General features: G+C 43.7%; 1 protein-coding gene across 4 annotated transcripts in view; it reads right to left on the bottom strand.

Moving 5' to 3' along the window:
* Window positions 1–25,693, bottom strand: part of itgb1 (integrin subunit beta 1) — a 68,758-nt gene that overhangs the window by 41,921 nt on the left and 1,144 nt on the right. The window lies entirely within an intron of this gene.

Below are 25,693 nucleotides of genomic sequence, written 5' to 3' on the forward strand. Positions count from 1 at the left end.
AAATACAACTTTAAACCCTCCCTCTATTACCTGAAACCAATGCTCTGGTATTTAAATCAGATCACAGCTCAGAGAAATTAGAGGGAAACATACTTCACAAAAACAAACTAACTAGCTCAGTCAAAAGATATAAGGCGGCAGGATTAGCACTAAATATTTACTAATTGGCTTGAGATATAAAAAAGTGGTAGATAGCTTCTTTACCAGCTAGCAACATTCATGTTGATTGTCGCGAGCCAACAATAATGTTAAATAATGTTATTACTGCAAATTACTTCAAATCATGAATGAAATGTTCTCTCTTATATGCTTGCTAATGTATGTATGCTCTACAATTAGCCTCCAACACTACCAAATATAAAATAGAACACAAAATATTTTCTACAATGATTAACAAACTTGGAGAAGCGATTTTAACAAACCACCAATGCTTTCCTACATATTCTCAGGCTTATTAATCTGACATCAAAATCACAGATGAGTAACAATTTCCTTCATTTGTACCAGTTTCAGATCTCACCAACTCCACCCTTTTATTCAGGCTGAATTAAATGTAAAGGTTTGACACCTTCTGAACCCAATATCCTGCCAGCAAGTGTTTTCATTTCGAGCTTCATAGTGAAAACCATTATCCAAGGCTTTGTCAAATATGTACTTTGGATATTTGCACATTTGCCTTTGCACTAAATCCTAGCCTGCCTTGAACTAAAACAAAGCAAAGTACAGATGTCTGCGCTGACCATGATGCCAATACAAACTAATCCCACTTGCCTGCACACGTCTATTTCCTTCCACTCCCCGGATGTTTATGTGCTGATAAAAATGCCTCATAAATTTGCAGGGAAAGGCAACAAAATATCCTCAACACTGATGCGCTGCATGGCAGCATTCTCAGCCCCTTACTATACTCCTTATACATTCACAACCATGCGGCCAAATTCTGCAACAACTCCATTCAGTGGTGCGGTGCTGGATTTCGAACAATGACAAGACGGGGTGCAGGAAAGAGATAGAGAGCTTAGTGATATGGAGTCAGGAAAACAATCTCTCCCTTAATGTCAGAGGGCAAAAACAGCTGCCATTTCAGGAAACAGGGCCTTAATCAGCATCATGGTGCCGAATTGGAGATGGTCAAGAGCTTCAAGTTCCTGGGCATAAATATCACCAACATCTTGTTCTGGTCCAGCCATATTGACGCCAGGGCCAAGAAAACATACCATGGCCTCTATTTCCTCATAAGACTAAGGAAATACAGCAGGTCTCCAATGACAAACCAATTTCTACAGATGCATTGCAGAACATAACACATCACAACTTGGTTTGACAACTACTCTGCCCAAGACCACAAGGAATTGTGGATGTATCGTGCCACTGGGAAGAAGGTATAGGAGTCTGCAAACAGTAACGTCCAAGTTCAGCAACAGCTTCTTCATACCATCAGGCTCTTGCATGTTCTCTGCATCTATAAAACTAAAGCTGTAACACTATATCCTGCACTTTTGTTATTTTTCCTCTTAGCACTACCTGTTGTAGTTGTGTATGGTTTGATTATACCCATGCATGGTATGATTTGACTAGATAGCATGCAAACAAAACTTTAAAAGACAAGTGCTGGAGTAACTCAGCAGGTCAGGCAGCATCTTTGGAGAAAACGGATAGGCGACAGATTGGGACATCTTCAGACTGAATGAAGGGGACCATGTTCTCCAGAGATGCTGCCTGAACCAGTTTACTCCAACACTGTCTTTTTTTTGGTAAACTAGCATCTGCAGTTCCTTGTTTCAACATTATCAAACTTTAATTAGGTACACATGACAATAACAAACCAATACCAATAAATGTTGCTATATCTCCTCTCTTGGCAATGCACACCATTCATCTAAAACTATTTAAAGCAGAGCCTGCCTCAAATCTCCTTTAAATTTGCCCCTCTCAACTTAATATTGAGTCCTCTGGTATTCGGCATTTGCACCCTGGGTAAAAGACCACCTAACCTACCTCTACCCCTCGTAATTTTGAACATTTCTATCGGGTTACTCCAGAGCCTGACCCTATCCTAGGTTATCCAACCTTTCCTGATAACTAATACACTCTAATCTAGCCAACATCCTCATTTGCACTCTCCAAAGCCTCCATATCCTTCCTGTAATGCGGTAACCATAAAAGCGCACAATAGTCAAATTGTGGCCTGCCAAAATTTTATATAGCGACCATATGACTTCCTGACATTTAAACCAAGCTTTACCACTGAAGGAAAACACACCAGCAGCCTTCTTTACCGCCCAATCTACTTGTGTTGCTGACTTCAAAGTGCAGAGGACGTGCACCCTAAAATTTCTATGTGGATTAACACTCCTATAAGCGTCAGCCATTTACTGCACAACTTTCCCGTTCCATTTGACCACCCAAAGTGCAACATCTCACACTTACCGAATTAAACCCATCGGCTTTAAAAAAAAAGATAGAGCACAGAAACCAGCTCATCGGTGCATCTATTCTGCACCAGTCACTAAATATCTATTATTCTCCCTACAATTCCATTATCTCCTAACAGATCCTACTACTCATCCATGTACTGGAGGCAATTTATAGCAGCCAATTAACCCACCAACTAGCATTTCTGTGGGGTGTGGAAGAAACCTCTTGGCCACCTTTTCATTTGGTCTGTATGTTTTGACAATCATTCTCTCTAATCACAACTTCATTAAAGTTTCTGTCAACCCACATACATTTTGTCCACATCATTTATATATCACAGAGCACCCAGGACCTCAGAAGAGGAAATTTGGCACGTCTCCAATGATTTTGACCAATTTCTGCAGATGCACTGTAGAACGCACCCTATCCAGGCGCTTCACAGCATGGTATGGCAACTACTCTTCCAAAGTTGGCAAGAAATAGCAGATTCACGGGCGCAGCAGCCCAGTCCATCATGCAAACCAACCTCTCCCACGCTCCCCTACCCTCACCCCACAACCATCAACTCCATCTACACTTCACAATGCCTCAAGAAAGAAGTCAACATATTCAAACCTCGGGTAGAAGGTACAAATGCTGGAAAGCTCATTCTCCCATATTCAAAACTGGCTTCTTCCCGGCTGTTATCAGACTCTTGAACAGACCTCTCATATTCCAAGGATGACTTCCCGATCTTCCAATCTACCTTGAGGCTGTTGCTTTTTTTTAAAATAACTGTAATTCCCCTGTAAGTGTAACATTATATTCTGCACTGTTTCCGTTCCCTTTTTGCACCACTGGGTGTGCTCATGAAAGGCATGATATGCCTGGAGAATATGCAAAACAACATTCTCCACTATGAAAAAGGAACTGCAGATGCCAGTTCTACACTGAAGATAGACACAAAATGCTGGAGTAACTCCAGGTCGAGACCTTCAGACCAGAAGACGGGTCTCAGGTCGAGACCTTCAGACCAGAAGACGGGTCTCGACCTGAAACGTCACCCATTCCCTCTCTCCAGTGAGGCTGCCTGTCCCACTGACAATTTTTCACTATCTCGGTACATACGACAATAATAAACCAATATAAATGAATACTTATCTTTTCAGAGCACCGTGGGTCACAGACCTCCAGTCAGACTAACACCTACATCAGATTTTATTTACCGACCAAAGCTCTGCCTTCAGCACCATAATCCCAACCAAACTCCTGGACCTAGGGCTCAGCAACCCCCCATGGCAACCAGATCCTCGACTGCAATAGACTATAGCTTAGACTATATAGGACTATAGACCCATGGACTGCAATCAGTAAGGATAGGGTACAAAACATCTTCCACCCCTACTTCTAAACAGTGTTGCCTTCAAGCTGCTGTTAGGCCCGAACTGTACTGTGTTGGCGAATTCTGCTCTAACTCCATTTAAAAGTTTGAAGATGACACAACTGTAATGGGCTGGATTTCAAACATTAACAAGGCAAGTACAAGAAGGAGATAAAGAACTTAGTAGCGTGGCATCTAGACAATAAACTCTCTCAATGATAGCATATTTGCCCTGCTCCAGCTACAATGATTCTCTAGCAACAAATAAATACTAACACCTCTGCTTCGTCAAACGGCTAAAGAAATGTGGCATATTTCCAGACTTTTACCAATTTCTACAGATGCACCACAGAAAGCATCCAATCCTTCTGAATTTCCGCTACATTGACGACTGCATCGGAGCTACCACCTGCCCACATGCAGAATTCACGGACTTCATTAACTTCGCTACTAATTTCCATCCTGCACTCAAATCCATTTGGACCCTCTCTTGCATCTCCCTACCATTTTTTGAACTCACCGTCTCTATCACAGGAGATAGATTATCAACTGACATCTATTATGAACCTACTGACTCCCAATTATATCGAATACACTTCGTCCCTTCCTGCCACCTGCAAAGACTGTATCCTCTACTCCCAGTTCGGGTGTCTACACTACATTTGTGCCCAAGATGAGGCGTTCCATACCAGGCCTCAATCATTACTGAACGGGGATTCCCCTCTTCCATCATAGATGAGGCCCTCACTAGGGTCTGCTCAATATCCCGCATCTCCATTCCTGCTCCCTGTACCCCCAGTAACAGGGACAAAAGAGTCCTCACCTTTCACCCCATCAGCTGACGCATACAGCACATAATCCTCCGCATTTTCACCACCTCCAACGGGATCCCACCACCAGCACATTTTCCCATCTCCACCCCTTCCCGCCTTCCGCAGAGATCATTCCCTCCGCAACTCCCTGGTTAACATTCCTTCCCATCCAAACCACCCCCTCCCCAGGTACCTTCCCCTGCAACCACAGAAGATGCAATGCCTGTCGCTATACCTCCTCCCTCGACTCTGCCCAGGGACCCCGACGGTCCTTTCAGGTTAGGCAGAGGTTCACTTGCAACTCATCAAGTTCAAGTGAGTTTATTGTCATGTGTCCCTGTATAGGACAATGAAATTCTTGCTTTGCTTAAGCACACAGAAAATAGTAGGCATTTACTTCAAAACAGATAAATGTGTCCATATACCATGATATAAATATATACACACATGAATAAATAAACTGATAAAGTGCAAATAGCAGAAAGTGGTTATTAATAATCAGAGTTTTGTCCGAGCCAGGTTTAATAGCCTGATGGCTGTGGGGAAGTAGCTATTCCTGAACCTGGTTGTTGCAGTCTTCAGGCTCCTGTACCTTCTACCTGAAGGTAGCAGGGAGCTGAGTGTGTGGCCAGGATGGTGTGGGTCTTTGATGATACTGCAAGCCTTTTTGAGGCAGCGACTGCGATAAATCCCCTCGATGGAAGGAAGGTCAGAGCCGATGATGGACTGGGCAGTGTATACTACTTTTTGTAGTCTTTTCCTCTCCAGGGCGCTCAAATTGCCGAACCAAGCCACGATGCAACCGGTCAGCATGCTCTCTACTGTGCACCTGTAGAAGTTAGAGAGAGTCTTCCTTGACAAACCGACTCTCCGTAATCTTCTCAGGAAGTAGAGGCGCTGATGAGCTTTTTTGATAATTGCGTTAGTGTTCTCGGACCAGGAAAGATCTTCGGAGATGTGCACGCCCAGGAATTTGAAGTTCTTGACCCTTTCAACCATCGACCCGTTGATATAAATGGGGCTGTGGGTCCCCCTCCTACTCCTTCCAAAGTCCACAATCAGTTCCTTGGTTTTGCTGGTGTTGAGGGCCAGGTTATTGCGCTGGCACCATATGGACAGTTGCTCGATCTCTCTTCTGTACTCTGACTCATCCCCATCAGTGATACGTCCCACAACAGTGGTGTCGTCAGCGAACTTGATGATGGAGTTCGCACTGTGGTTGGCTACGCAGTCATGGGTATAGAGTGAGTACAGCAGGGGCTGAGCGCGCAGCCTTGAGGTGCTCCCGTGCTGATTGTTATCGAGGCTGACACATTTCCACCAATACGAACAGACTTTGGTCTGTGGATGAGGAAGTCGAGGATCCAGTTCTGCGAGTTTGGTAACCAGTTTGGAGGGGATGATTGTGTTGAATGCCGAGCTGTAATCGATGAATAACAGCCTGACATATGAGTTTTTGTTGTCCAAGTGGTCCAGTGCGGAGTGGAGGGCCAGCGAGATCGCATCCACCGTTGATCTGTTATGGCAGTAAGCGAACTGCATTGGGTCCAGGTTTTTGTCGAGGTAGGAGTTGATTTGCTCCATGATCAGCCTCTCAAAGCACTTCATCACCACCGGCGTTAGTGCCACTGGTCGATAGTCATTGAGGCACGTCACCTTACTCTTTTTGGGCACCGGTATAATTGATGCCCTTTTAAAGCAGGTGGGGACCTCAGACCTCAGAAGCGAGAGGTTGAAAATGTCCATAAAAACTCCCGCCAGTTGGTCCGCACAGGTTTTTTGAACACGACCAGGTATACCATCAGGACCAGGTGCTTTTCGGGGGTTCACCCCTCTGAAGGATTTCCTGACGTCGGCCTCTGTGACTGAGACTGAAATGCCATCACAGCGAATGGGGGATCGGGAAGGCACATCAGTATTCTCCCTGTCAAAGCGTGCGTAAAACACATTGAGCTCGTCAGGGAGTGATGTTTCACCGACATTCGAGCTGCCTCCTGGTTTCGCCTTGTAGGAGGTGATTGCATTCAGGCCTCGCCACAGCTGCCGAACATCTGTCTCATCCTCCAGTTTGGAGCAGGTCCCTTTTGGCCTTTTTGATGGCCTTACCAAGGTCGTATCTGGACTTCATGTAGGCCACTGTATCATCGGACATGAATGCCCTGTGTCTGGACTTTAGAAGAGTGCGGATCTCAAAGTTCACCCAAGGTTTCTGATTGGGAAACACTCGGAAGGTTTTTGTAGGGATGCAGTCCTCCACACATTTCTTTATGAAGTCTGTAACGACTGTGGCGTATTCGTTCAAGTCAGTTGCAGAGTCCTTGAACATTGCCCAGTCTACAGACTCCAAACAGTCCTGGAGTTGTTCTTCTGCCCCCCCCCCCCCCCCCCCCCCCCCCGACCAGCTCTGTGCTGTCCTCACTTCTGGGGGTGCGCTCTTCAATTGCTGCCTGTAGGCAGGAAGAAGCAGCACCGCGGTATGGTCGGACTTACTGAAGTGAGGGCGAGGGATAGAACGATAGGCATTCTTGATGGTGATGTAGCAGTGGTCGAGGGTGTTAGGTCCTCTGGTGCAGCAGGAGACATGTTGGTAGAAGTTGAGGAGTGATTTCTTGAGGTTCGCCTTATTGAAGTCCCCAGCAATGGTGGTAAATGCCTCGGGGTAAGGCGTCTGGTGTTTGTTGACCACGGCGTGCAGCTCCTCCAGTGCCAGACGGACGGCTGCCTGGGGTGGGATGTAGACCGCGGTCAGGATAATGGAGGTGAATTCCCTTGGGAGGTAGAAGGGACGGCACTTCACCGCCAGATGTTCAAGGTGTGGAGAGCAGGAGTTGGACAGGACTGCCACGTCTGAGCACCACGCAGAGTTGACCATGAGGCAGACGCCCCCTCCTCTCCCTTTCCCAGATGCCAGGGTACGGTCCATACGGTGGATGGAGAACCCTTCAGGCTGGACCGCTGAGTCTGAGGAGCTGGGGGTGAGCCATGTCTCTGTGAAACAGAACACAGAGCATTCCCTCAGCTCCCTTTGATAAAGCAGTCTTGCCCTTAAGTCCTCCACTTTATTTTCAAGGGACTGTACATTAGCCAGTAGGATAGTAGGGAGAGGGGGCCGAAGTCGCCTGCGCTTCATTCTGACCTGAAATCCTGCCCGTCGGCCACGTTTCCGGACACAATGGAGGCTTCCCCTTTGTTTCCAGGTACTGTACTTGCTGTACCTGCTGTTTCTGCGGACCTGCGCTGGAACGGGGATTCCTTTACAGACGGCAGCTCCAGCTCCGTAACGAACGGGGGTTCCCTCAAAGTCGGCAGCTCCAGCTCCGTTGTTCCTGGGAGATCCAGCCCGTCGGCTCTGGGGGTCATCCTGAGGTCTCCAGGTACTCATCCAACCTTATCTACTGTATCTGTTGTTCAAGATGTGGACTCTTATACATCGGCGAGAACAAACATAGACGGGGCAATCGTTTCGCGGAACACCTTCGCTCAGTCCACCTGAACCTATCTGATCTCCCGGTTGCTGGACACTTTAATTCTCCTTCCCATTCCCACTCAGATTTTTCTGTCCCAGGTCTCCTCCATTGTCAGAGTGAGGCTAAACGCAAATTGGAGCAACACCATCTCATATTTCACTTGGGCAGCTAACAGCCCAGTGGTATGAATATTGATTTCTCTCACTTCAGGTATCCCCGGCATACCCTCTCGCTCTCTAACCCTCCCCCACCCAAGTCGGACTAGCTTCTCGTTTTCACTTAACAAAGAGCTAACAATGGCCGGTTTCCTCTATCATCGTTACTTTTTTGCATATCTTTCATTCATTGTTCTTTATCTCTCATAGTCTATATCTCTTGTTTCCCTAATCCCTAACCAGTCTGAAGAAGGGTCTCGACCCGAAACGTCACCCATTCCTTCTCTCCAGAGATGCTGCCTGTCCCGCTGAGTTACTCCAGCGTTTTGTGTCTATCTGCAGTGATAATAGACATTAGACAAGATACAAGATAGATTTATTCATCACATGTGCCAGATGGCACAGTGAAATGAAATTCCCATACAGCCATACAATAAAAAAAGGGACACAACACACTATAGGGTTTGACATAAAACATCCCCACACAGCAGAATCAAAGTTTCCCACTGTGTGGGAAGGCACCAAAGTCAGTCTCTTCCTCCACTGTTCCTCGTGGTCAGGGCCTCCCCGTGCCCTCCGCAGTTGCCGCTACGGGCGGCCCGATGTCCAGGACCGCTCGCCGGGGTGTTGCAAGTCCGACGTCGGGGCTGCGGGACGTCCTCATCGGCGTGGACACCAGAGTCGGCCCCCTCCTACCGGAGTCGGCGGCTTCCAAAGTCCGCAGGCCGCGCCGGGTGGAGACTGCTGCTGGAGACCCTCTGCAAGGCGCCCCAGGACTCCACGATGTTGTTCAGCGCCTCCCGCGTTGGAAGCTCTCCGCACCAGAGCTCCACGATGTTGGAGCAGCGGCCCAACGCTCCGGAGCTCCAAACGGCGACCCAGGTAGGCATCGCCCGCTCTGCGGTGACTCCAGCGCTGCGCCGCCGCTGTAGCAGCCCTGGTCCGGTTCCCGGCAGGAAAGGCCGCTCCGATCCAGCTGGTAGGCCGCGAGGTGGGGGGCGAGGACGCGACTCGGAGAAATAGTTGCGCCCTCGCCAGGAAGAGACTGGGAAACGGTTACCCCATTACCCTGCCCCCCTCCCCCACAATAGGTGCAGGAGTAGGCCATTCGGCCCTTCAATGTGATCATGGCTGATCATCCCCAATCAGTACCCCGTTCCTGCCTTCTCCCCATATCCCCCGACTCCACTATTTTTAAGAGCCCTATCTAGCTCTTTTTTGAAAGCATCCAGAGAACCTGCCTCCACCGTCCTCTGAGGCAGAGAATTCCACAGACTCACCACTCTGTGAGAAAAAGTGTTTCCTCGTCTCCGTTCGAAATGGCTTACTCCTTTTTCTTAATAGACTGCTGATTTGAAGGAAGGCCTTGCTTTAGAATAATTTCACTTATATTTATTGAACTGGGAACCCACTAAGCCCAAAATAACAAGACAGACCAGAAATTATAGTTTTAGATTAATCTCGAGTTTGAATTCTGCAACCATTACCATGCAGATTAGGGCTTCTGAAATGTGGTGAAAAGTTTGTGTCTTTGCAGGAGTTCCCAACACACACACTCCTTAGTCTAAATAAAAAATTAACTACCTGCAATCCTATCAATGAACTGAAATCTATGCCCTTAGTTGCTGACTTCCCTGTTCAAGGCCACAAATCCTTCATAATTAATCCTTCTCTCTTAATTTTATATATTTCATTTACATCTCCTTTTAGTCTTAAGTGTCCTTTATTTCTAAACAAAATCCCAGATTTGCTAATCTCCCTTTATTAACTATTTTAGCCCAGTACATTTGTTCTGTTCTCGAGTGCAATCACAATTCCCCCTGTACAGTGCTGTATTAAACCACACTATGTCTCCAAATAAAGCATTTCTCAAACATGAACTTCTTGTTCTTAAATTCAAAATCTTTCCAAAAAAGACCAGTTACACATATATCTTCTGTATAACTTATTCTGCTGGTCTTGTTGTGACATAAAAGTAACCACAAAGCAACAAAACATCCTGTATTTTGATAAATATAAATTATTTTTTAAATACATAGTTACATGTCACTTTTGTTAAAACCGTTGATCTGATTAAAGCTGATTATCAAATTTAGAGGACCACTTTTGCACTGGCTCCAACCACGGTATATCTTTCCATTGTAAAGAGATCAAAAATATTCATAGTATTCCAGTTATGGTTCACCACAGACCCAAGTTCTACTAAAACTTCCCTACTTTTGTAGAACACCAACAGAACACTAACATACAAAACGAATGGCCTCATATTGTACAATCTATCATATCGTAACTGGTCAGTTAAACACAAAATTGTCAGGCTAACTGGGTCATCTTCAGGCTGGCAAAACCATAATTAGTAGGGTCTTAACTTGTTATGAACTTGCATTAGTGACTTTAATGAAGGTATAATAAGTGTAAGTAGCAAAATCTTCTGACAGCACAGATATATTGAACATGCAAAGAATGGTGGACAAATGCTGGAATAATTTAGTGGGTCGGGCAGCATCTCTGGATGGTGACATTAGGGCCGGGACACTTCTTCAGACTGCTTGTAGGGGGGTGGCGAAGAAAGCTGAGAGAGAGCAGAACACAGCGTGGCAGGTTATAGGTGGACACAGGCAAGGGAAGGTTTTTGATAGGCAGATGCTTAGATAAAAGCAGGTGTGAAACAGACCGGTGGAACAGTTGTACATTATGATGCCAGAGGAAAGAAGGTAGGAGGGAGAGGGAGGGAAGTCCAAGCGATGCGTGGAAGTCCAAGTGATGCGTGGGTGAGGAACGGAAGGGTTTGTTCGAGGTTACCTAAAATTGGAAAATTCAATGTTCATACCGTTGGGCTAAAAGCTACCCAAGTGGAATTAGAGGTTCCTCCAGTTTGCGTGCGGCCTCATTCTGGCAATGTAGGAGGCATAGGACAGAAAGGTCAGTACGAGAATGGGAGAGGAAGTTAAAACGGTTAGCATTTGGGAGATCCAGTAGGCCTTGGCAGACTGAGCACGTGTTCAGCTAAACGGTCGCTGAGTCTATGCTTGGTCTCACCGATGTCCAGGAGGCCACTTCGAGAAGACTGGATGCACTATGTGAGGCTGGAGGTGGTGCACATGAACCTGTCTCACCTAGAAAAACGGCTGGGGTTCCTGGATGGAGGCGGGGAAGGAGGTTTAGGAACAGGTGTTACATTCCATGTGGTTGCAGGGGAAAATACCCGATGAAGGGGTGGGAAAGGAGTGAGCCAAGGAGTTGTGGAGAGAGCAGTCTCTGTGGAAGGTGGAAAGGGAAGAGGATGGGGCTGATGGCGAGATGAATGATGAGGACCAGGGGAACTCTATCCTAGTTCTGTTTATGGGGAAGGGTAGGGGGAGCACAGGCACAGAGGTGACACTAAAGAGGGATCTATCTATGACGGTAGGGGAATATCGTCAGATGTCCTAGAATGGAAAGCTTCATGTTGGGTGCAAATGCGGCAGAGAAGGAGGAATTGAAAGTAAGGAACAGTATTTTTTCAAGATGCAGGGTGGGAGGAAGTGTAGTTCAGATAATTGTGGGAGTCAGTAGGTTTATAATACTCGTCAGTCGATAGTCTGTCCCCTCCGACAGAGACCAAGAAATGGGAGAACCTGATGGCACTTTCAGAATAAAGGGTTAAAGCATTCCCATTTAATACCGATGCAATGGGGATTTCTTGAGGGTTATGAATTTTGGGAATTCTCTAACAAGACACGTGGACACTGAATCACCGATGGTCGAGATTATAGGGTTACTGGAGGTCATGAGGAAAGGCAGGAAAATGGGGACAAGATACAACTTGTTCATAATTTTATTCAATGAAGAAATTCTAAAGGAATCACAATGCCTACGCCCATGTATGCTCTTAAAAAAACATTTGAATACTGTTAAGTGATCTACCCAGAAGTCAAGTTGTGTTTTCTCTCCCCTGTAAAAAAAAATCTACATTCCTTACAGAAATGGTTAACATGGGAATTTGAGGGCCAGATTCAATAATTCACAGCCGTCTTGAGTAACATTTTCCAAATAACAAGGAGGTGGAATTAGCTTTTTCTGCAAAGTAATGTCAGTAAAAGTAACTGGAATTATGGAAATTCATTCTAAAATGACTACCCCTCTGTATAACGTGCAAAAAAACAAAAAAAACGGATCTGGTTTGTAGGTGTAATTCAGAACAAACAAAACTGTTGATGACTGAAGTTGTTAAGTGCTGGTTCAATACATCTATAAGTTTAACACCTATAAAGGATAATTGCCGGGTTTGAATACATATATTCACAGTTAAATTAAGTGAAAAAATATACTGCAAGAGTTTTATTAGTTGTAAAAAAATGTTTTTCCTATGATACATTTTTCATACAATTTTTAAACAGTGACAGGATGTTCAGCATGTCTCCAATGACTTTTACCGATTTCTATCGATGCACCATAGAAAGCATCCTATTCAAATGCATCACAGTATGGGGTGGCAACTCTTCTGCAAAACCACACAAAATTGCAGATCAGACAAAAAGCTGGAGTAACTCAGCGGGACAGGCAGAGATGGAATCAGTGACATTTTGGGTCAACACCCTTCTTGAGAAATTGCAGTTGTGGATGCAGCCCAATCCATTGTGCAATCCAGCCTCTCCTGTATCCCACCCTCACCATCCAGCTATCATGAATTACAAGACCCACCTATTACCCACTTGTCTTACCACATTGCTTCACACTTTAATTAATTAATTTTATTCTACAACTCTCAATCATTATTTCCTCCCCTTTAACATTTGCTGCCTCTGTACTTGCTTAAAACTTTTTCCATTTCTGATTAAAGGTAATCTCTCATCAGCAGTTGCCTGGCCCGCCAAATGTTTGCTTTATATTTTATTTATCCATGAATATATCAAACAGGACTAGACAATTCGGCACTTCAAGCCTCTTCCAGCATTCAATAGTAATTGTTAACTAAATTGTAATATGATTGTACACTCAGCTCCATATTCCTACTAACCCCTGATAATGTTTCACCCCGTGCTTAAAGAATCCATTCAACTCTGCCTTAACGATATTCATAGACTTTACTGCAACTTTTGATGCAATGGACCATAAAATTACCCAAATCCTCTTCTCCGCTCCTAACTTCCATGGATCTCCCTTACTTAGCTCCATTCTTCCTGTTCTGTCATTGCCTAAACACCTCCTAACAGTTCACAATGCAAACTTCTGAAACTGTTTGGAAGATTATGATGAAGGAATTTACAATTTCTGCCCTTACCTTTCTCATTAAGGTATTGTGACTACGGTATTAAGATTTATCCAAACTATGTGCTGTTAGCCTTTCTCGTATCTTGTTTTCAATTTTTAGTTCATTCATGTTAACGGCATCTTCCTTTGCCAGCAGCAGCAGCAGCAATAACTTCCTTTGAAAAGACTGCAAAATACTGATTTAGAACCTCAGCCAGAACCTCTGCCTAATAAACACATTTTCTTTTGTTGGCCACTGATCAGTAGCACATCTCCTCTTGCAAATCTTTTCTTGTGCACCTGCTTACTGATTTTTTAGATTATTTTCTGCTTACGATAATTTTTTCTCATGCTTTATTTCTGAATTTTTATACTTTCCATCTGAACGTTCTCGATTGAGCCCATTTCTCACTTGTGGGTAACCTCATCTGATTATATAGATTGAAAGATACAGCAGGGAAACGGGCCAGTCGGCCCACACTGACCACTGATCATCCAATCTATTTATATACGATTCCACTCTCATATCCGCCCTCTCCACACTAGGGGCATTTCACACAGGCTAATTAACCTGCAAACCTGCACTTCTTTGAGACGTGGGAAGAAACGAGAAAACCAATGTTGCCCCATTGGAAACATGCAAACTCCACACACACACTGCACCAGAAGTCTGGATCAACCCCACGTCTCTGGCGCTACGAATAAGCAGCTCTACCAGCTGCACCACTTTGTAATCTTTAATTTATCTTAATATTCTTTAGTTTCCTTGCCTTTTCCTCATGGAAATGCTTCTGCACTAGCTGAAAGATCTTCCCCTCCAACAACTCCCAGTGTTCATTACTGCTATACCTATCAAGCATTCGTTACCATATACCACGGCCACATATGTTCTCATTCCATAAGAAATAATCTTTCTCCAATTGACTATTTTTAGCTTGGAGAGGTCCATTTCCTTATGCACTGCGATGCTAAACTTTATTGAATTACAATTACAAACTTTATTGAATTACAATATCTTGGATGTTGCCCCACTCACACTTGATTCTGTGAAATGGCGTTGGTATTAGTTTATTAGTCAGGGATACCTTAGTATTGGCTTATTACTGTCAGGGATACCCAGATACAGTGTAAAAAAAAAAACATTGTTCATGCCTGCTAGCCAGGTAAAAAAATGATTACAATCAAACATCTTTTTTTCCCTAGACAGTTTTTATTCTGCAAGACAGCTTTTTTTTCCTGCTTGATAATTTCCAAAGTAACTTTGCTCATGTATGGTTTTGATTGTAATCACATGATCCATGACGTCGAGTAATGTCACTTTTATGTTGGCCAGAACATTCTGAAGTATATACTCTTAGACATGCATCAGAATTTCTCAAATTGTAATGCTTAAAATTTCAAAATATAAAACACATTTGTATTTTATATAGATAACAACATTCACGGATCTGAAGTATGTTTTCAAAGGAGAAGCCAAACATTTATTTTAGTCCTCAGAAAGCTGCCCAAGTAGTTCTGCTATGAGTGTTTCCATTATAGGAATTGGAGATAATTGGGAGAATCAAATAAACACTAATTGTATTACACTGGCCAAATTAGTTATAATGTAATCAGTCTGAAGAAGGGTTTCGGCCCGAAACGTCGCATATTTCCTTCGCTCCATAGATGCTGCTGCACCCGCGGAGTTTCTCCAGCATTTTTGTGTACCTTAGTTATAATGTAATTTTGATCAGGAAGTGGAGACCCACTTTAAAGTTACTTTGGAAATTGATAATCAGAAAGAAAAAAAAGCTGCCTCCAGGACAAAAAAATTAGAAAAAAGACTCCCTGCAGTAATCAGATACCATTGCCTCTTAAGAATACATTCTATCTGCTTCACCGCATGTAGCCATTGGAATTGGCAAACAATAGCTTCTATTAACACGTGCAATGATGCTCTACAAACAATGTTACCTACTGCCTTTTTAAAAAATAGAAACATAGAAATTAGGTGCAGGAGTAGGCCATTCGGCCCTTCGAGCCTGCACCGCCATTCAATATGATCATGGCTGATCATCCAACTCAGTATCCCGTACCTGCCTTCTCTCCATACCCTCTGATCCCCTTAGCCACAAGGGCCACATCTAACTCCCTCTTAAATATAGCCAATGAACTGGCCTCGACTACCCTCTGTGGCAGAGAGTTCCAGAGATTCACCACTCTCTGTGTGAAAATAAACTTGCAGAAGTAAACTTATAGCTATTAAAAAGTATTTTATTTTTGAAAATGTCGCAGGGAATAAAGTTTGTCATTGCAAGTCTAAAACTCTAAGCCCATTGGTTTCGTAATGCGATTAACTATAATACAAGGTAACTGTCATGTTATAGCAGAATTGTTTGCTTAATCTTCAAACCTATCCAACTGTCTACATGTGCAGTAATTATTTAGTTTACTTTCCTTTTGGAGACAGCAAATTTGTTACGCAGAAAGTGGTGGGTGCCTGGAACTCATTGGCGGTGAAACAGAGGCGATACTGGGATTTGAGTGTTTTTTAGATCTGCATGCAGAATTGCAGGGAATGGAGAGAGATGATATGGATCATGTGCAGGCAGATGAGATTAGTTTAACTTGGCATTATGTACGGCAAGTATTGTGGGCACAAAGGCCTGTTTCTGGGCTGCTATTTTCTATTTTTTAACTGGGATCAGTTATCAAACTGCATTATTTCACACCATTTGTCCTCTTTCAGCAGAAAACAGGGCTTCCGTGTCAGTGTGATTAGAGCCTTCACCCACACCACCTCCATTTCCCACACTGCTGCTCTCAACCCACCTCCCGATAAACAGAATAAGGATAGTCATCGAGCTTCTCACTTTTCACCTCGCCAGCATCCACATCCAACAGTAATTTGTATTTACATCGGTTGCTGTCTGAGAATTGGTATCCAATACCAAACACAACACAAAGGGTAGCCAAATGTAAGAAATGTGAAGTCTGAGTCTGAAGAAGAGTTTCAACCCGTAACGTTGCCTATTCCCTTCGCTCCATAAGATGCTGCCTCACCCGGCTGAGTTTCTCCAGCATTTTTGTCTAACTTCCAACAAAGTTGCATTGCCACATTTTACTTCAGGCAAAGTTAGCGTCTTCATGCTTGGTTAGCAATGTTACTTGTTTAAACATGTCATAAAGGTTTGACTCCACTTAAAACATTATGCTCCATTATTCTAATGATAGGTGACAGCACATTCCAGCTTTCAATTCTACTTTCCATATGTTGCTGAAGTTGGCTCGTTTAAAAAAAAAAAACTTATTCTAGAGGCTATTAAAATGATTTTTTCCCCACAAAATTTGGAATTTGTCCTAATTTGAAATCTTTATAACAAAAAAATTTATCAGCACCAGGTCGTGGATAGCATAGATATTATTGGAGAGAAGGTAAGCACAGGTTTGTTTTCTAGGTTCTGAGTATGCAGACATACCTGTGAGATACTCGAGACAGATTCTACACACTGCCAGACTTGCATTATCCAGTCTAACCCAATCAAATAAACAGATTTCATGCACACTAAAATGTTACAATGCTTTAAACGGAAGATCATAAGTTTTCTGCTCATCGCGAACCACAAGAACGCTCATCCTATTAAACTGCAAGTCCAATAGAGCCACAGGAGCAAGGGATAGTGTGGTTGGCTTTTGTGGTTGCTATGAAAGTATTATTTAAATGGTGTAATAGACAGAACTTATTTTAATTTTCTATTCATGCCTTCAAAATGTGCAAACCAAACAACATTCTTGGACAGAGACACAAGGAACTGCAGATGCTAGAATCTTGAGCAAAACACAGTGCTGCAGGCAGCATCTGAAGAGGAAACGAACATGTCTCCTCATCTCTCCGGATTTTCCAGCACCTTGACATGTTTACAAAAAAGGCCCCTCATCTATATCCATCTATCAACCTTACCAGCTTTGTCCCACTCACAACTCTCTTTGCTGGCTTTCTCCCCCATACTAGAATCAGTCTGAAGAAGGGTCCCAACCCTAAACATCACCTCTTCATTCTCTCAACAGATGCTGCCTCACCCAAGTTCCTCCAGTACTTAGTATTTGCTCAACATTCTCAGAAAGTTTGAATCTAGTTTATAATGTACCAAATTTTCCATACTAATTTGACTAGAAATGTTGACTATATTGCCCATCCTTAATTACCCCAAACTGTGAAAACAGTAAAGATCTATTCACGTCAGTTGCTCTGGAGTTATATATAGACTAGACCAGACAAGAAAGGCAGATTTCCAGCTGTAAAAAGGACCTGTGTAAACCAGGTGCACATTTACAACAATCTAGCAGTCTCATGTTGATCATTACAGAATTTAGCTTTAATTCCTGAAGTTCACTAAACATAATACTGAACATAATAGATGAAGGGTCTTTACCCGAAATGCCGACTGTCTGTTTCTCCCCACATTTGCTGTTTGGCCAGCTGAGTTCCTCTGCCTACTCTCCATTATTGCTAGATTCCAGCATTTGCAATCTCTTGTGCTTCCTATCAATCGTGATCTCAGGATATCGCAATTATAATTAATCGGCTACTGGGAGATGCCCCAAGGTTATAAAAACTACTTCCTTCAAAACCAAGTACATTTTTCTTGAGGTAGTCATTGCTGCAAAAACAGGGACGTTTTCTTTTTACCAAAATGCTACCTGGATTGTGGGGTATTAGCTGTATGGGCTGCTGAAGGTACAGGTACTGGCACATTGGCCAGTGGTTCATTCTACAGCAAGACAATGATCCCAAACATACTGCTAAAGCAACAAAGGAGTTTTTCAAAGCTAAAAAATTATTGAGTGGGCAAGTCAATCATCTGATCTGAAACCCAATTGAGCATGCCTTTTACATGCTGAAGAGAAAACTGAGAAAACCAAAAACAAGCACAAGCTAAAGATGGCTGCAATACAGGCCTCTGCCGAGCATCACTAGAGATGACACCCAGCAACTGGTGATGTCCATGAATTGCAGACTTCAAGCAGTCATTGCATGCAAAGGATATGCAACAAAATACTAAACATGACTACTTTTGTTTACATGACATTGCTGTGTACCAAACATTATGGTGCCCTGAAATGGGGGGAGGGGGGGGGGGAGGGCAATCTGGCAATGTGCACTTTAACCACGTGATATTTTTTATTACAAACCGCAAATTGTGGAGTACAGAGGCAAATAAATAAATGATGGGTCTTTGTCCCAAACATTATGGAGGGCACTGTAGCTTAGAGCCAAGATGTGCAAAGTTTCAAGGAGATATGTGGATTACATTTTTCTTTTAAACATAGGGTAGTGGGTGCCTGGCACGTGCTGCCAGGAATGTTGGAGGCAGATACGATGGTGATGTTTAAGAGGCTTTTAGATAGGCACATAGATGTGTGATGAATGGAGATATGGACCGTGCAGGCAGATTAGTTTATCTTGGCATCATGTTCGGCACAGATATTTTGGCCGACGGACCTGTGTGCAGTACTGCTGTATGCAGCAGTCAATTTGTACACAGCATAGTTTTGGTAGTTATTCAAAGAACAACCAAATAGAATTATTTTCCTTGACTGTTTAAAGGATAAATATTCATCTGTACAGCAAGAAAAAGGCCCTGATCAAATTAATTATTACTACGGGATTTTCTTTGTAAAAGAGATCCACCTGCAGGTCCCAGATAGGACCTGGGCTTGACATCTCATTTAAAAGATTGCACAGTAGATATCATGCTACACCCCTGGAAATACAATTAGTGTCCACCGAGCCAACCCTAACCTCAAAACAGATACCTCTTGGTAAAGAAAAATAATAGTCACATCATAGTTTTTAGTTTTAGAGATACAGCGTTGAAACAGGCCCTTCAGCCAAGAGTCCACACCGACCAGCGACCCCCACACACTAACACTATCCTACACACACCAGGGACAATTTTGCACTTATACCACGCCAATTAACCTACAAACCTGTACGTCTTTGGAGTGTGGGAGGAATCCGAAGATCTCGGAGAAAACCCACGCAGGTCACGGGGAGAACATGCAAATTCCGTATAGACAGTACCCGTAGTCGGGATCGAACCCGGGTCTCCAGCGCTGCAAACGCTGCTGCAAAGGCAGCAACTCTACCGCTGCACCACCGTCATACTATAAACATTAATTTTGTTCTTTGTTCTGTTTATATTAACGCAATCTTTAATCTTTTCACAAACATCTTAGGTGGACAATTGCACATCACAGCACAAAACACTAATTTTATGAAACACAAGCATGTAAATATGCAATTCCCAAACTCCCAAAAACTGATAGTAAATAGCAAATAAAGGTGATTGGTAAGTGGAGCTGTTCTTACCCAAATGCCCAAAATGGACTCACTCAAATTGTGCCTTGCAAATGGTTAGCACACACTGCACAATTTATGTAAAAGAAAACTAATTTACCAACCAATCCTATACTATGATGCCATCTTTAACACAAACCATATATACAAGGAGAAAATAACCTGTCTATCCAATCTTTATTGGATAGTTACAATGATCTACATCTTGCTATATATCTTTGTCAAAATCTCCTTTGTACTCTTGACATGGAAACCAGAGCTCTGCACGGTACTCAAGCTGAAGCCTATATGATTCTATCCTTAAACATATTATATTGAATACCTTTTTAACCATCATGTCTTGTTTTGTTATTTTCAAGAATCTGTGATCTCTGCACAATATCCTCCATTTATCGACTATTTAATTCCCTTTTATCACTTCCAAATACATCACCTCACTTTGATTTAATTTGCCTAACTGATCAGGCTATCTAGCCAACTCCTCCAGAATAAAAAACTTCTCCCTTCCCTAGCCAACCAATATTTGTATTAACTACCAACCTCTCTTTCATACCTTCCCTATTTGTCAAAATCATCGACATATACAAAAGCATTGGACCAAGTACATAAACCTATAGAACGCCACTGGTATCAGCTAACAAAACAAGGTATAAAACTTTGATTTTCCAGCATCTGTAGTTCCTTCTTAAACACAAGGTATAAAACTAACTTCAAATCTATTTGCCCACTGCCCCTACTTTTCTGGGTCCTTATCAAAGCCTTGCTGAAATCAATGTTGGTCAATTAAGTTAGTACGTTTATAACCTTTCCTTAACAAATCCATGCTGACTATCAATGAAAGTTTGTGTCTTTCCAATGAAGGCTCAAACTAAGTTACAGAACTGATTGCAATAACTTGGCACTCACTGGTTAAACAAAATGGAGAGTGATTACATGATTTACCCCTTTCCTTTTACAGTATCAGTTCTCCAATCCTGCACCCCTACTCCAGTGGCCTGAAATGACTGAAAATGGTTAGACATTCAGCAATTTCCGTCATAACGTTTTATATAAATAACAAGAAAATGCACATCTTGGACCTGGCAACTAATAAACTTCAAAAGGATGTGAAGTAGACCTTTCAGCCTGCTTAACCATACAAGATCATGGCTGATCCAATCACATCTTCAACACCACTTCTGTGCTCTGTCTACAGTCCCCTTCATTCCTTTGTAGTTTAATCATCTTTCAACGTCTTCAATATATTCAATGACTCTGCTTCTACATATCTCAGGAATTCCAAACAGTCAAAAGCCTCAGAAGAAATCCATCTCCTCATCTATGCCTTAAACAGACAAGCCATTGTTCAGAAATTATGCCTTCTGGTTCAAAATATCCCAAATCAGGAATCATCCTCAACAGCTATCCTGTCAATTCCCGTCAGGATTCAATAAAATCACCTTTCATTCTTCTAAACGCAGAGTATAGATCTTTTCATATATCAGTCTCTTCATCCCAGGAATCAACCAGGTGAATCTTCTATGCACTACCTCACACCCTTCCTTAAACACAAGCAGTAAACTTGCAAGACTCACCTATGCTATGCAAGGTATTAAAACACCCCATAACTTTATAACCAACATATCCTCAATTTTATGTGTGTAACTTGTGCAATAATATTTACGGCATCTAATTGAATTTCTTCTGAAAATCCAAATCACCACTGCTACTGACTCTCATTTATCCAACCTATTTCTCCAACCTTGGCTGCCTTATGATTTTCTAAATGCTCAACCATTTTCTCCTTAATAATGGATTCCAATACATGTGCCTGCTTTCTATTCTCTCCTTTCTTGCATCATGGTGAACCATTTGCAATTTCCCAATCTTCTGGGGTTTCTCCGGAATTCAAGGAATTTTGGATTATTACACACAATGGCTTATTTACATAGCCATATCCATGCCTCAAACAGCATTTTAACAGTTATTGCTTATTTACAAAGTAAGCTGAATCAGAAAGGTGCTGACTATCCAAGTCAAACTATTATATAACTGAGGATAGACACAAAAGGCTGAATAGGCTGAAGTAACTCAGCGGGTCAGGCAACATCACTGGAGTAATGGAATGGGTGACATTTCGGGTCGAGGCCTTTCTTCCTATTGGTATATAACTGATGCATATGTAATTATAGGTTAGTGAAAATGTTCCTCCATACAATGTTCCCAGGTTATGACTGAGAACTATGTAATCCAAACTGTTCACAAGTCAAAAAACAAACAAATGGTGTATGAAAGAGAATCACAGAAAAACCACAGGAGATGCAACACCTGTCCCTGTACCTCCTCCCTCGACTCTGTGCGGGAACTCCGACTGCCCTTTTAGGTTAGAATTTTGCCAGACAAGCCGGGCAGTCTGCTCTGCGAACCATGCCACAGGATCCATGGAGCCATTTCCCTGCAGTGTCTGCAGGACCTTCCAAGCTGACCAATGCCTGATGGACCTGTGGTCAAAGGTGTAGGTCCGGAAGAACCTTTCCACCAGGGACAGATGGTGTGCGAACGTCCAGCTGACTGGCACATTGCGTGGAATCTGCGCCAGACCCATCATTTGCAACACCGGTAGAACCTCAGCAGGTAGTGACACTGGGTGCCCACGTGCCTTGGCTCTACGGTCCGCCTGATGCAGCCACACACGAAGGTGGCCATCAGGGTGAGGGAAACATTGGGCACGCTTTTACTCCTGTTGTCTGCCGACTTGTGCATTGTGGCCCGTCGCACCCGGTCCATCCTCGATCCCCAGATGAACTGGAAGACAGCCCGGGTGATCCCTGGGGCGTAGGAGCGACAGGCCACACATGCACCAAGTACAGCAGCCCCAAGAGTACCTCACACCTAATGACCAAATTTTTCCCCGTTATAGAGAGGGAGCGTTGCTTCTTCTTCCATAAGGTTTACAGGGGGAGCTCTGTGATGAACAGCCTTAGGGAGGAGGACGGCTCGGTAACATCCTTGCAGACGGACATGCTGAGGATCTGCAAATCCTTTTATACGGATTTGTACGACAGAAAGGCCACAGACAGCACGGCCTCCCAGAACTTCCTGTCCTCTATCATGGAGGTCTTGGGAGGACAGCAAGTGGAAGAGTCTGGACCAACCACTGACCCTAGAGGAGGTGACTGGCTCCATCCGTTCCTTTGACTCGAGTAACACACCCGGATGCGATGGCTTACCGGCCGAGTTGTATTCGGCTCTGTGGGACTGGGTGGGCCCGGACCTGCTGGAAGTGTACAACGACATGCTTCTAGCCGGCAGCATGTCAGACTCCATGAGGAAGGGCAGCATCACCCTAATCTACAAGTAGAAGGGGGAGATGAAGGATACAAGGAATGGGAGACCCATCACATTGTTGAATGTTGATTACAAGATCCTGTCTACGGCCATCACCAACCGGGTCAAATCTGCTCTGGCACGGGTGATCCACCCGGACGGACCAAACCTGTGCTGTACCTGGCAGGGAAATCTCAGACCACCTGGCACTGCTGAGAGATACCATTGCCTATGTGCAGGACTGACGGATGGATGCCTGCCTAGTCAGCTTGGACCAGCTTGGACGTGCTCTCGAAAATGGGCTTTGGGGAGGGGATCAGGAATTGGATCCAACTGCTCTACACCGATATCTATAGTGCAGTCCAAATCAATGGGTGGGAATCAGACAGCTTCCCCGTCAGGTCTGGAGTCAGGCGGGGTTGCCCTCTCTCCCGTCTTGTTCGTCTGTTGTATTGAACCTTTTGCCAAGTCCATCAGGAAGGACACGAGCATAAGAGGAGTGACATTGCCAGGCAGTGGGGGCACTCAGGTCAAAACCTCACTTTACATGGACTATGTCGCCACCTTCTGCTCGGATCCATGGTCGATCCGCATCTGTGACCAGTTTGAGTCGGCCACGGGATCCAGGGTGAACCACAGGAAGAGCGAGGCCTTGCTCTTTGGCAACTGGCCCGATCGATCTTCCGTCCCCTTCATAATCAAGCTTGACTTCTTGAAGGCGCTGGGGATCTGGTTCGAGGGGGCTGAGGCGTGTGACAAGAATTTGCTGGAGCGGACAGCCAAGCTGGGGAAGAAACTGGAGCTGTGGAAGCAATGCTCCCTAACTTCAAGAAACTCCTGCATTCCCTCTCACTCCATCCCTCCCCCACCCAAGTCACACCAGCTTCAAAGTAGTCTGGTTGAATCTCATTGTCTGTACTTGTTCTCACCTAACAAACAGCAAACACTGGCCTGTTTCCTTTATCATCGTTTCCTTTTTGCATATCTTTCATTCATTTGTGTTATATCTCTCTACATCACTGTCTATGTCTCTCGTTTCCCTTTCCCCGATTCCCAGTAAAGGGTCTCGACCCGAAACATCACCTATTCCTTTTCTCCAGAGATGCTGTCTGACCTGCTGAGTTACTCCAGCTTTTTGTGTCTATCTACACTAAGAAAAGGCTGTGACAGGGTAGCAAGGAGGTGCAGGAAGAGCAGGCTTACGGACTCAGAGTGGGCATCTGCTAAGCACCCTCAGCTCTGCCAGTTAGACCGTGTCCCAATTGTCACGACGTGGGTGGCGGGGAAAGGGTGCAAGTGATTGAGAAGGCATACAGAAATGCCTTGCTCCCTCCAGGAAGATGGCGCCTGCAGCCCCATAGCAGTCAGCAAATCTATCCAACCAGCTCCCGACATGCTCGCTAATATGTAAGTTTGATATTCGTAACCCAGGGAGAACCTACTATAGCAGAATCAATGCTGATGCCCGTCTTGCCATTCCAGCAAGAATTTGCACTTTTCTAAAATGTTTCACCTTGGATATTGCTCAACTACAGTACCGAGAGATTGCTACAGAGTTAGCAGCGCCATGTTTTGTAAGCAAATTAAATTGAGGCCATCTACAAAAGATCCCAAACTATTTCAGGACAGGGTTCTTTCTCACACATCCTGATTGTTATTCTTAATGACACTAACTAAACAAGGCCATGGATTAAAGATGGGAACTTTAATGGGAATGTATGGAGCAAGTTTTTTTTATTAACGTAGGAGTAGGTGCCTGGAACACACTGCCAAGGGCAGTAGTGGAAGCAGATATAATAGTGGTGTTTGAGGATTTTAAGATCAGCACACGAATATACAAGCAATTGAGGGATATGGATCACTTGTAGGCAGAAGGGATTACAAGTGGGCCGAAGGGTCTGGTCCTGTGCTGTACTGTTCTGTAGTAGAATGCCTGCTCTTATCACATTGCTGTCTGTGAAATTTACTTGTAGCGTTTAATAAATGATAGCCAAAATTAAGTATGACACTTCTGAAAATTTTCTGTAAAAGCACTACAAAAATGCATATCTTTCTTTTCAAAAAAAAACCTTGCATATACAGGGCAAGAGTTTAGCTTAATTCATGGGGAGATAGTCATAGGGAAAGTAAATTACTGCTATTTTTTATTAGTTCTACTATTCTTTGTGTATGTTATTTTCTGAAAACAGTAAGAAGAATCTATTTCTTATCACATTAGATTGTTATTTTAAATGGAAAGGCTTTAACACCTTGGTCTGTTGAATCCCTTTTCCATATTTGTCCATTTGCGAGTTAAAACAGGTCACATGTCATCATTTATACAAGGGCTCACATGGCAATTTCTTTAAAAATATATATTTTAATGAAACAAGACGCCTGCAGCATAGGGCGTTCCACTGCTAATCTTTTTTTTTACAATATCAAATAGGCAAAAAACCTTCAAAATGAATCATTCTATCGAGTACAGTTAAAGCCGAGACGATTACAAAGGCAACAAGCAGTAGTCATCATTGGATTTTTTTTAAAGAACAAAAGATAAAAGCAAATAAAATACACGCCCAAGGCCACAAGAGAAAGCTGTGCAGCTTTCCCCGGCTGTTTGC

Source organism: Amblyraja radiata, chromosome 2 (genome assembly GCF_010909765.2).
Source record: "Amblyraja radiata isolate CabotCenter1 chromosome 2, sAmbRad1.1.pri, whole genome shotgun sequence".
NCBI lineage: Eukaryota > Metazoa > Chordata > Chondrichthyes > Rajiformes > Rajidae > Amblyraja > Amblyraja radiata.